The sequence below is a fragment of the Pan paniscus genome, chromosome 18, assembly GCF_029289425.2.
Source record: "Pan paniscus chromosome 18, NHGRI_mPanPan1-v2.0_pri, whole genome shotgun sequence".
Lineage (NCBI taxonomy): Eukaryota > Metazoa > Chordata > Mammalia > Primates > Hominidae > Pan > Pan paniscus.
Genome location: NC_073267.2, coordinates 25,806,214 through 25,817,550, shown reverse-complemented (window position 1 = coordinate 25,817,550; position 11,337 = coordinate 25,806,214). Strand labels below are relative to the sequence as shown.

The following is an 11,337-nucleotide window of genomic DNA, read 5'->3' as shown; positions in this document are numbered from 1 at the left end:
GAGATTTGGACATATTTGTTCTGGGTGGAGCTGGGTCAGGGGATGTAACCAAGGTGGAGAACCTCCAAGCTAGGTGCTGAACACCTAGGAAAAGATTACAAAGCTGTACTAGAAATCATCCTCCCCACTCAAGGATCTCACTACATCATGGAAGGCACCATTAAAAATGTTAGCTATGGCCATCTTCTCTCTTGTGCCTTGTCCTAGCTCTGAAAGCTCAAACTCTAATGGCCTATTTTGATGACATCCTCTGTCCTGCTGACTCTTCTACCAAACTCATCCCAATAGTGCTGTTTGACTTTCCTGTCCATCAGTCCTTCCCAAGTGACTTCCTTTCTAACTGGATTCCACAGCCTATCCCTCCCATGACACCCTCACTAGTCCCCCAAATCTTTTGTCTCCTTGGCTTTCTGTCCCTCTAGCCCACACTCCCCTTATTATCCTTATTCAGTTACCAAATCCTATGGATCCCCCCCACTTCTAAATGTTGCTTGGATGAGTCCATTTCTCTCCATTCCTACTGCCACTTTTCTATTTCAGTACACCACCATGAACTTAGATGCCTACTACAATCTCCCAAATGGCTTCTCTCAGTCTGGCCATGACCCTCTCTAGTCTGTTTGCTGCAACTAGAGTGACCCGTTCAATATGCAATTATTAAAATTTCACTTTTTGAAAATGACATGCAACAGGCTGGGCGCGGTGGCTCATGCCTGTAATCCTAGCACTTTGGGAGGCTGAGGCGGGTGGATCACAAGGTCAGGAGATCGAGACCATCCTGGCTAACACGATGAAACCCCATCTCCACTAAAAATATAAAAAATCAGCCAGGCGTGGTGGCGGGTGCCTGTGGTCCCAGCTACTCGGGAGGCTGAGGCAGGAGAATGGCGTGAACCCGGGAGGTGGAGCTTGCAGTGAGCCGAGATCACACCACTGCACTGCAGCCTGGGCGGCAGAGCGAGACTCCGTCTCAAAAACAAAAAAGAAAAAGGAAAATGACATGCAACAATATTTACTCTTCTGGTTGTACAGGTTTATGAATTTTGACAAATGCATCTAGTCATGAAACCATGACCGAAATCAGGATACAGAGCCATTCATCACCCCCTCACCCCAACCAAATTCAATCATGCCATCAGGTTTTCATCAACTTCTATTCCCACTCATAATTCCTGGCAACCACTGATGTATTTTCTGTCCCTATTGGTTTGCCTTTTCCAGATTGTCCTATAAATGGAATCATATACAGTATGTAGACTCTCTGGCTTCTTGCACTTAGCATATTGCATTTGGTATTCATTCAAGTTATTTTGTGTATCAGTCATTTGGTCCTTCTTGCTGCTGATTAGTATTCCATTGTGTGGATAATCCACAGCTCATTTAGCCATTTTTGCCAGTTGAAGGACATTTGGGTCATTTCTAGTTTTTGGTTATTATAAACAGATCTACTACAAATATTTGTGTACAGGTTTTTGTGTGAACACACATTTTCATTCCCTTTGGTAAATATATAGCAGTGGGATTGCTGGGTCATGTGATAAGTGTATGTTTAACTTTGTAAAGAACTGCCAAATTGTTTTGCAAAATGGCGCTGCTATTTTGCATCTCTACCAGCAGCGTATGAGAGTTCCAGTTGCTCCACATCCTTGCCAAAACTCACTATCGTCTGTGTTTATAATTCTAGGTATTCCAATGGGTGTACAGTAGTATGCCATTTGCATAAATTGCACATTTGGTCACGCTCCTTCCCTGCATACAACTGTCTGCAACTCCCTGTTGCTTTTAGGGTTGAGCCCTAATTGTTTAGCATGACTTGAAAGAGCCACTTGCTGGGTGAATTACCACTTGTCTCCCAAGCCCAGGTGTTGCCATCCTGCGCCCCTTTTGCATTCCATGCAATGGCCACATTAAAGTACTTTTAGCTCCTGAGTCCCCTCTGCTTCCCTCAATTTTACATTTCTCTGTATGCTGTTACCTCTGCCTAGGACATTCTCCTCTCTTCTTTCATCTGGTCAATTCCTATTCGTTCTCCCATGCACCTTAGAAGTCAGTTACTCCAGATCTCCCTGGTCACCTCTTCCCACTCCCAGTCTCAGCCCTAACTCTCATGGAATACTCTTCTTTGCCCTCCTACGCAGTTTGTCCACCAATAACCTGATGCACACCCTTCTGGCTGTTTCTGACTATGGTAGATTTCAAAATCAGCCATGATACTTTGCAGCTCTTTCTATCAAGAGATGGAGGTTTTTCTCTACTCCCTTGAATGATTATGCCCCTTTTATAGACAAAGAAACTGAGCCCAAGATCACGTTGCTTGCTGATATAGATGTGCCCAAACCTGGGAGTTCTGGGTCCAGATCCTAAGCTTTTCCCACCAGGCTGCAGAAATTTGGCTCCCATGGATATGACCATCTGCACCCTTGCTTGCCCTGGCCTCCCTTCTGACTGGAAACATCAACTCCCTTCATTAGGGGCACTCCTGCTCCCATTCCAATAATATTATTTTAATGGGGATTGCCAACCACAACATGCCCTGTTTCTTTGGCTACAGGGCATATGACCTGAGCTAAGAAAATCAGAGCTTTCCTGGGAACTTTCTGGATTAGAACTATGGGAGGAGATGTGAGCTTGGCCACCATTTGTTGCCATGCTTGCAGCTTCATGGAGAAAACAGGTCTGAGAAAAAGAAAAGTATCACCCAACAGGGAGTGGCATGTGTTGAGGAGAAGGGGGAGGGATGGAGGTGTCTTTTACTAAGCAAGAGCACCTTGGTTCCTTGTTTTATTGTCCCTAAAAGCAGCTGCATCCTAGGCTTCCCAAAGTTTAGTTACCTTGGTCAATAAATTCCCCACTTTGCCTCTGTTAGTTGAAACTAGGCCACCTGCAACACTTGAAGGAACTTTCATAATACACAAGACTTGGGGGAATTAATCGAGGGGTAATGATGAAAGCATTAGGTAAAGCTAGCCCCTTTGAACAGCTCAGGGGTTGAGCTGGAGAATGGGTCTGTCGATGACTCAGGTGAAGGTGTGGCCTGGGACCCTGGCTCTACTTATAAAGTGAAGGCTGTCAGCCAAAAATTCAACTTCGATTGCAAAGGCATTTAGGACTTAGGGGAGAAATGAGAATGCATGCTTCTGTAGCAGAGGGAAAAAAAGTGTCTAACAGGTTGTGAATAATTCAGATTTAATTACTAGGAAAAATGCCTTCCTTTTCTTTTTTCTTTTTATTCTTTCCCCTGCCTGACGCTTAGGCAGCAGGTTTAGTAGATATTTTTGTTCCAGAAATTCTACTTGAGAAATAGTGAGCCAAGTCTTCAGTTTTCTTCTGGTTGGGCGTGAAGACCAGGGTGTTTTGGATGTGGGCAGGAAGGAGAAGCAGGTATTCCTCAGCTCTTTCTGTTAAAGACTGCCAGGTATGGTACCCATCATGGGGGGGTCCTTCTCTAATGCCTGGAACCTCTGAGCTTGTGACCTATAAACTGGAAGGCACAGGTGTGAAATGCTCCCAACCATGCAGATGGGTGCCATTATAATTTTGTGGTACTATATCTCAGACAGGGACTCATCACCACTTAGCAATCCTATTACACACCCACTGCCATCGATTTTAAACCTCATTACTCATTTCAAGCCCTTTAGTACTTAGTTTAGTACCCCACTCTCTCTCCTTTCCAGGAGATGAATTTTTTTAAATAACAGCTTTATCGAGATATAATTCATATACCATAAACCTACCCCCTTTAAAGTGTACCATTAAATGATTAAGTGATTTTTACTATATAGGCAAAGCTGTACAACCAACACCATGATCTAATTTTAGAACATTTTTATCACTCCCCAAAGAAGCTCCATACTCGTTAGCAATTACTGCTCATTTCCTCCTCTCCACATCTCCTGGCAACCACAAATCTACTTTTTCTACTTACTGTCTCAAAATGGGATTTGCCTATCCTGGACTTTTCCTATAAATAGAATCATACAACCTGTGGTCTTTGGGTGTGGCTTCCCTCACTTAGAATGGTATTTTCAAGGTTCATTCGTGTTGTAGCAGATACCAGTACTTTATTTCTTTTTATGGCAGAATAATATTCCATTGTATGGATATGTCTTTGATTTTTCCATTCATCAGCTGATGGACAATTGGGTTGTTTTCAATTCTGGGCTATTATGAATAATGGTGCTATGCACATTTTGTACAAGTTTGGGTGTGGACATACTTTCCAATCCTGTTGGGTATATCTGTAAGAGTGCAACTGCTAGGTCATGTGGTAACTCAAAATGATAACTGAGTTACCATTAAATTGCTAGGTCATATGGTAACTTTGGAGAAACACCATTTTACGCTCCTCCTGGCAATGTATAAGGGTTCCAATTTCTTCACATTTTTGCTAATACTTGTAATTGTCTGTCTTTCATATTTTTGTCATTCTTGTGAGTGTGAAGTGGTATCTCATTGTGGTTTTGATTTGCATTTCCCTAATGACTAATGGTGTTGAATATCTTTTCATATGCTTATAAGCCATTTATATGTCTTTGGAGAAATTCTTTTCAAATCTCTTGCTCATTTTTAAATTAGGTTGTCATTTTATTACTGAGTTGCATTAGTGTTACAGCTCTTTTAGAATTTATCTAGCAGGTTTTCTGATTTTTACCCGGAACCCCTCCCCAGCCAAAAGTAAAAGAAAAAAAAAGCTGCAATAGTTCTTTATATAGTTTAGATACAAGGCCCTTATCAGATATTTGATTTTCAAATATTGTCTCCCATTCTGTGAGTTGTTTTTTCACTCTCTTGATGGTGTCATATGAAGCACAAATTTTTTTTTAATTTTGATAATGTCCCAATTATCTATGTATTTTTTCTTTTCATTTGTGCTTTTGGTGTCGTACCTAAGAAACTGCTGCTTAACTCAAGGTCATAAAGATTTACTCCTGAATTTCCTTCTAGCTGTTTTATAGTTTTAACTCTTACATTTAGATATGATTCATTTTGAGGTTATTTTTGTTTATGATGTGAGGTAGGGATCTGACTTTATTCTTTTACATAGGGATATCCAGTTGTCCCAGCACCATTTGTTGAAAGACTATTTTTTCCTAATTGAATTGTCTTGGCATTCTTGTTGAAAATCAGTTCACTATAAATATCTGACCTCTCAATACTATTCCATTGATCTATGTGTTTATCCTTATGCCAGTACCACACTATCTTCATACTGTTACTCTGTGTTTGAAACTCTAGGTTAGAAATGGGGAATGGTGAACTCTAGGTTAGAAATGAGGAATTATTCAGCTCTGTTCTTTTTCAGTATTATTTTGGCTGTTCTGGATTTCTTGGATTTCTGTATGAATTTCAGAGCCAGTTTATCAATTTCTGCAAAAAATGCTGTGGGGATTTTGATAGGGATTGTGCTGAATCTATAGACCAGTTTAAGGAATACTGCCATCTTAACAATATGAAGCTTTCTGATCTATGAATACAGGATGCCTTTCCATTTATTTAAGTCTTAAGTCTTTCAATATTTTGCAGTAGTCAGTGAACAAGTCTTGCACTTCTCTTATTGATTTTATTCCTAAATACTTGATTATTTTTTATCTTATTGTAAGTGTAATTGTTTTCTTAATTTCATTTTTGGATTGGTCATTGCTACTGTATAAAATATTTTTATATATTGCTCTTATATTTTGCAAGCTTGGTGAATTTGTTTATTAGGTCTACTAGTTTTTTTTTGTGTGTGTATTCCTTAGAATTTTCTATATACCACTGGGCATGGTGGCTCACACCTGTAATCCCAGCACTTTGGGAGGCTGAGGTGGGTGGACTATTTGAGGTCAGGAATTTGAGACCAGCCTGACCAACATGGTGAAATCTTGCCTCTACTAATTACAAGAAAAATTAGCCAGGTGTGGTGGTGCATCCCTGTAATCCCAGCTACTTGGGAGGCTGAGGCAAGAGAATCACTTGAACCCGAGAGACAGCGGTTGCAGTGAGCTGAGATTGCACCACGGCACTCCAGCCTGGGCGACTGAGCAAAACTCCGTCTCAAAAAAAACAAAAAAAAAAAAAAGAAAAAAAAAGAATTTTCTATAAATGAGATTATGTCATCTGCAAATAGAGATGTTTTACTTCTTCCTTTCCAATCTGAATGCCGTTTTTTTTTCTTGCCTAATTTTCCTAGCAGAGGAACTTTTGAATGTTTTAATATAGTGGTCATAAGATATAGCATGGGCTTTGGAATCAGTCAAAGCTGGTCATAAATTCTGGCTCCACCACTTCACTCACTTTGAACTTTGATATTCACCTGTAAAAATGAAAAACACAACTTGCAGAATTTTTTAAAACATTTTAAAAAATCAATGTATAATTTACATGGAATAAAATGTACAGACCTTAAATGTTCAGTTCGATGAGTTTTGACTATTGTACACATCTGTGTAATAACCATTCTAAAGTAAGATATGAAGCATCTCCATCATCCCATGCCCCTTTCTGTTCAATCTAATTCTTCTATCGCCATAGATTCAATTAGCCTAGGCTAAGCCTAGACTGTATAAGTGCCGTCATACAGTATGTTCCCTTTTGTGACCAACTTCTTTTGTCAAACATAATGTTTTGGAGGTTCATTCATCCTGTTGTAGGTGTCAGTGGTTTATTACTTTGTATTGTTGAGTAGAACAGGTTGAGCATCTCTAATCCAAATATCCAAAATCTGAAATACTCTAAGATACAAAACTGTTTGAGTGCCGACATGATAATCAAAGGAATTACTCATTGAAACATTTTGGATTGGGAGTTTTTGAATTAGGAATGCTGAGCCAGTAAGTACAATGTGAGTCTGAAAAAATCCAAAATCCAAAACGCTTCTGGCCTGAAGCATTTTGGATAAGGAATATTGAACTTGTATGGACATACTACAATTTGTTTATCCATCTTCCTCTTGATGGACATTAGGATTATTTCCAGTTTGGGACTATTGTGAATAAGGTTGCTATGAACATTTGTGCACAGGTCTTTTTGCAGATGTATATTTTCATTTGATGTAGATAAAATACCTAGGCATGAAATTGCTGAGCCATATAGGAGATATGCACCTGGTGCATATATCAGTGCCCTGGCTTGAATATTTGTTCCACCAAAGCTCATGTTGACATTTGATCCTCAGTGTGGCAGCATTGGGATGTAGGGGGTCCAGTGGGAGGTGTTTGGATCATGAAGGCAGATTCTTCATGAAGAGATTAATGCCCTCCCTTGGGAGCGAGTGAGTTCTCACTCTGTTAGCTCCTGTGAGAGCTTGCTTTGTTTTTGTTTCTGTTTTTGTTTAGTTTTGTTTTGTTTTAGACAAGTTCTGGCTCTGTTGCCCAGGCTGGAGTGCAGTGGCACAATCTTGGCTCACTGCAGCCTCGGTCTCATGGCCTCAGATGATTGTCCCACCTCAGCCTCCCAAGTAGCTGGGACTGAAGGTGAGAGCACCACCATGACAGGCTAATTTTGTTTATTTTTTTTATAGAGGTAAGAGTATCACTAAGTTGCCCAAAAAGGTCTCAAACTCCTGGGCTCAAGCGATCCTGCCATCTTGGCCTCCCAAAGTGCTGAGATTACAAGCCCTGCACCTGGCCAAGCGCAGTTGTTAAAAATAGCCTGGCACCTCCCCTCTCTCTCTTGCTTCCTCTCTCACCATGTGATCGGCATACACCAGCTCCCTTTCACCTTCCACTAGGAGTAGAAACAGCCTGAAGACCTCATCAGATGCAGATGCCCAATCATGAACTTTTTCCAGACATCAGAATTGTGTGCCAACTAGACCTTTAAAAAAAAAATAAATTACCCAGCCTCAAGTATTCCCATCTAGCAGCACAAAATGAACTAACACAATCAGTAAGGATTAAATTTGTTTTAAATTACAACAAACTATTTCAGATCCAAAACCATTTTCGAGGCATGTGATCTATGTGGCTTGCACTCTTCCCAGCTGTCCTCCCTCCCCCAGAATCTGTTTCCTCATTCACCTGCACCTTCCTACACTTTGCACTCCCACCAGCACCCCTTCAGCTTCTCTGTTCAAGTCTCTGCCTCCCAAGCAACCCAGCAACTTGCCACACAGTCTTCCCTTTAATGGGCCTTAATAAAAACCCTTAACCAAGCCTGTCATCTCTGTCAGTAGGAGGTGAGTAAGCAATTAGCATTCCTTACTTAATGGACCAGTATTTCTCTTGGGACGTCAGTACCAATTAAGAGATGGAAATAAAATTTTAATCTTGTTTCCTCCCGAACATAGTACATGTGTGGTTGAATGCTCTCTTTCCAGGGCACCACACGGGTGAATTTGAAAACACCTTTATCTAGAGGGGCACTGCACAGTGACATAGAGGCAATCCTAAGTCAGGCTTTAGAAATTAAAAAAAAAAAAAAAAAAAAAAAAAGGCCGGGTGCGGTGGCTCATGCCTGTAATCCCAGCACTTTGGGAGGCCAAAACGGGTGGATCACTTGAGGCCAGGAGTTAGAGACCAGCTTGGCCAACATGGTAAAACCCATCTCTATCAAAAATATAAAAATTAGCCAGGTGAGGTGGCATATGCCTATAATTGCAGCTACTTGAGAGGCTGAGGCAGGAGAATCACTTGAATCTGGGAGGTGGAGGTTGCAGTCAGCCAAGATCATGCCACTGCACTCCATCCTGGGTGACAGAGTGAGATCCTGTCTCAAAGAAAAAAAAAATAGAGAGACAGAGTCTCACTATTTTGCCTGGGCTGGTCTTGAACTCCTGGCCTCAAGCAACTCTCCTGCCTTGGCCCCCCAGAGCATTGGGATTACAGGCATGAGCTAGTGGCCCTGGCCAGGCTTTAGAAATGTAAATGCATCTCGTGCTCTAAGAAGGGACAAATTGACCTATCTAGCCTACGAAGTTGTGGAGTATGTTCCTATAGAAAGTGTTTGATAAAAAGAAATATAGAGGATGCATTTCTGGCAATTGAGAAAGCATCATGTATGAAGAGATGCCCAGAAATGGAGACAATGTATTTCTGTTTGGATAACAGAATGCTCTTATTTATTTGGCAGATATGTATTGAGCACCTACTATGTGTTGGTCACTCTTCTATGTGCCAGGTTTACAGCAGGAAATAAAACAGACCTCAGTGTCTTCTCTCATGGAGCTTACATTCTGGATTAAGGGTAGGTGGGGACCAAGAAGCCAAATGAGTTTGGTTGATAGTTGAAGAAGTTTGGAGATGAGCAATGAAAATGATTAGAATTCTTCAAAGTAGAATTACAGGAACAGATGATGGACCTTGGATCTCAGATCTCATCCGGGAAAGGGAGTGAAGAAATGCCTTCACCTCATTCTCATAGAGCTTGGTTGGAGGGGCTGAGAGGCTCTCCCCAGCAGGAGCTGGGGAAGGATGAGGATGGGCAAAGGAGTCATTAGCTGGTTTGTTGACTGGAAGCAGGTTCTTGAGGGAGGAATGCTGAAGGGTTGGTATGAGGGAGTGGGGTAAGCTTGCAAGCTCACTTTTCGGGGTGCTGGTGGCTAGACAGATCCAGGGCTCTGGAGCTGAGGATGACACAGAATAACAGAATGGTTCCAGGCATGTGCTTTGAAATCAAACAGATCTGGGTTTGAGTTGGGGTGTGCCACCTGCTGTGTGTGTGACCTTGAGAAAGTCTTCAACTTTCTCTGCAAATGAAGACTTTTGTTTCTTCTTCTTTAAAATGGGAACAATGCTATGGCTTGTTGTATGGATTTAACATGTTAATATAATTATTACATATCTGAGATTATTGTTTGCAAAATGTCTTCCTCCTATGTTGCTTCTCCATGGGTGGATTCACAGTCATGTCTGGAAAATGACTGGGAGGAAACTCACTTCTTCCTCCTGAGACTGTCATGGCCACTGTCCCAGGGGTGCGCCGCCCAGATGTCTAGGGTTGCTAAGGGTCCATTGCAGCTGGGCAGGGGCTCCTGGCTGTCTCTCCATGTCCTTGCACTCAGAGGCCTCTTTTCACTTTGTTTTTTAAATATTTCCCGAAGCTCTAATTGCTACACTTCCTCCAATGTTTTTAATACAGGCAATCAGTGACTACTGCAATTAGGAGGGCCTAATTACCATCGGCATTCTTTCTCTTCTCCCAGAAACCACCATCGGAACAGTCACAAATAAACCTTAATGAAGACCAAAGATCTTTCTCCAGTCTAAAGCCGTTTGTAATCATGATCGCTTATTGTCGAAGACAGCAGGCAGAGGAGTCCTTTGAAGGACTGCTGCATATTCAGCAGCAGCAGGGAAAGATGCTCTGCGGCCAGGAGTCTGTGGTCCAGGCGAGCAACAAACGGGGCTTGCATTCAACCTATTGTTGTTGTTATACTTTAATGTATTTGTCTGATAAAGTCTCTTGAGCTATTCTATTAAAAAAGTTATCGGCTGGGTGCGGTGGCTCACGCCTGTAATCACAGCACTTTGGGAGGCCGAGGTGGGTGGATCATGAGGTCAGGAGTTCGAGACCACCCTGGCCAACATGGCAAAACCCTGTCTTTACTAAAGATACAAAAATTAGCCAGGCGTGGTGGCGGGCATCTGTAATCCCAGCTACTCAGGCGGCTGAGGCAGGAGAATCCCTTGAACCTGGAGGCAGAGGTTGCAGTGAGCCAAGATCGTGCCATTGCACTCCAGCCTGGGCGACAAGAGCAAGATTCCATCTCAAAAAAAAAAGTTATCGGAAATGTAGCACATGAATGGTAAAGTGCACTAATCTCAAGTGTAAAATGTGATGAATTTTTAAATATGTACAGACCTCATGTAACCATTAGAGAGATGAAGATGTAGAACAATTCCAGCATTCTGGAAGGCTCCCATTCCCTTCTATGGTGTATCCGTCAAGGTCGAATCAGAAAGCAGAACGACAGTGAGTGTTAGGGAATCAGGGATAAGAATTTGACCTTACACAACTGTGGGAGGAACTGTGGAAATATAAGTCCAAAGAAAGGGAGTGAGGGGATCCAAGAAAAGGAGCTTGCCAGCTGTCCTGCAACACTGATATGCAGATGAATGAGTCAGAGTTTGCAGGGCAGCCCAGAAACTGGTCACATTCAGTGGCAGATGTGAGACCCCAAAGGGGCTGGGGGAGAAGCCCATGGAAGGCTCTTGGGTCTTCATAGCTGCTGCCTCTGTGAAGCCACATTAAGACGGAGCAGGGACCCCTCTTAAGGGACTTCCAGGAAAATTCCAGGCGCCTAGCTAGCCTTATAAAAAGTAAATGAGCATGATGGTGCAGCAAAACAGCACAGCACATGTTTACCTATGTAATGAACCTGCACATGTATCCTGGAACCTAAAATAAAGTAAA

At 42.1% G+C, this 11,337-nt stretch overlaps 1 non-coding gene across 1 annotated transcript; it reads left to right on the top strand.

Moving 5' to 3' along the window:
- Positions 1-4,604: 4,604 nt before the first annotated feature.
- On the top strand, positions 4,605-4,666 carry LOC112437445 (U7 small nuclear RNA). The gene has a single exon (XR_003026053.1). It is a non-coding gene; the product is annotated as a U7 small nuclear RNA (small nuclear RNA).
- Positions 4,667-11,337: the final 6,671 nt, after the last annotated feature.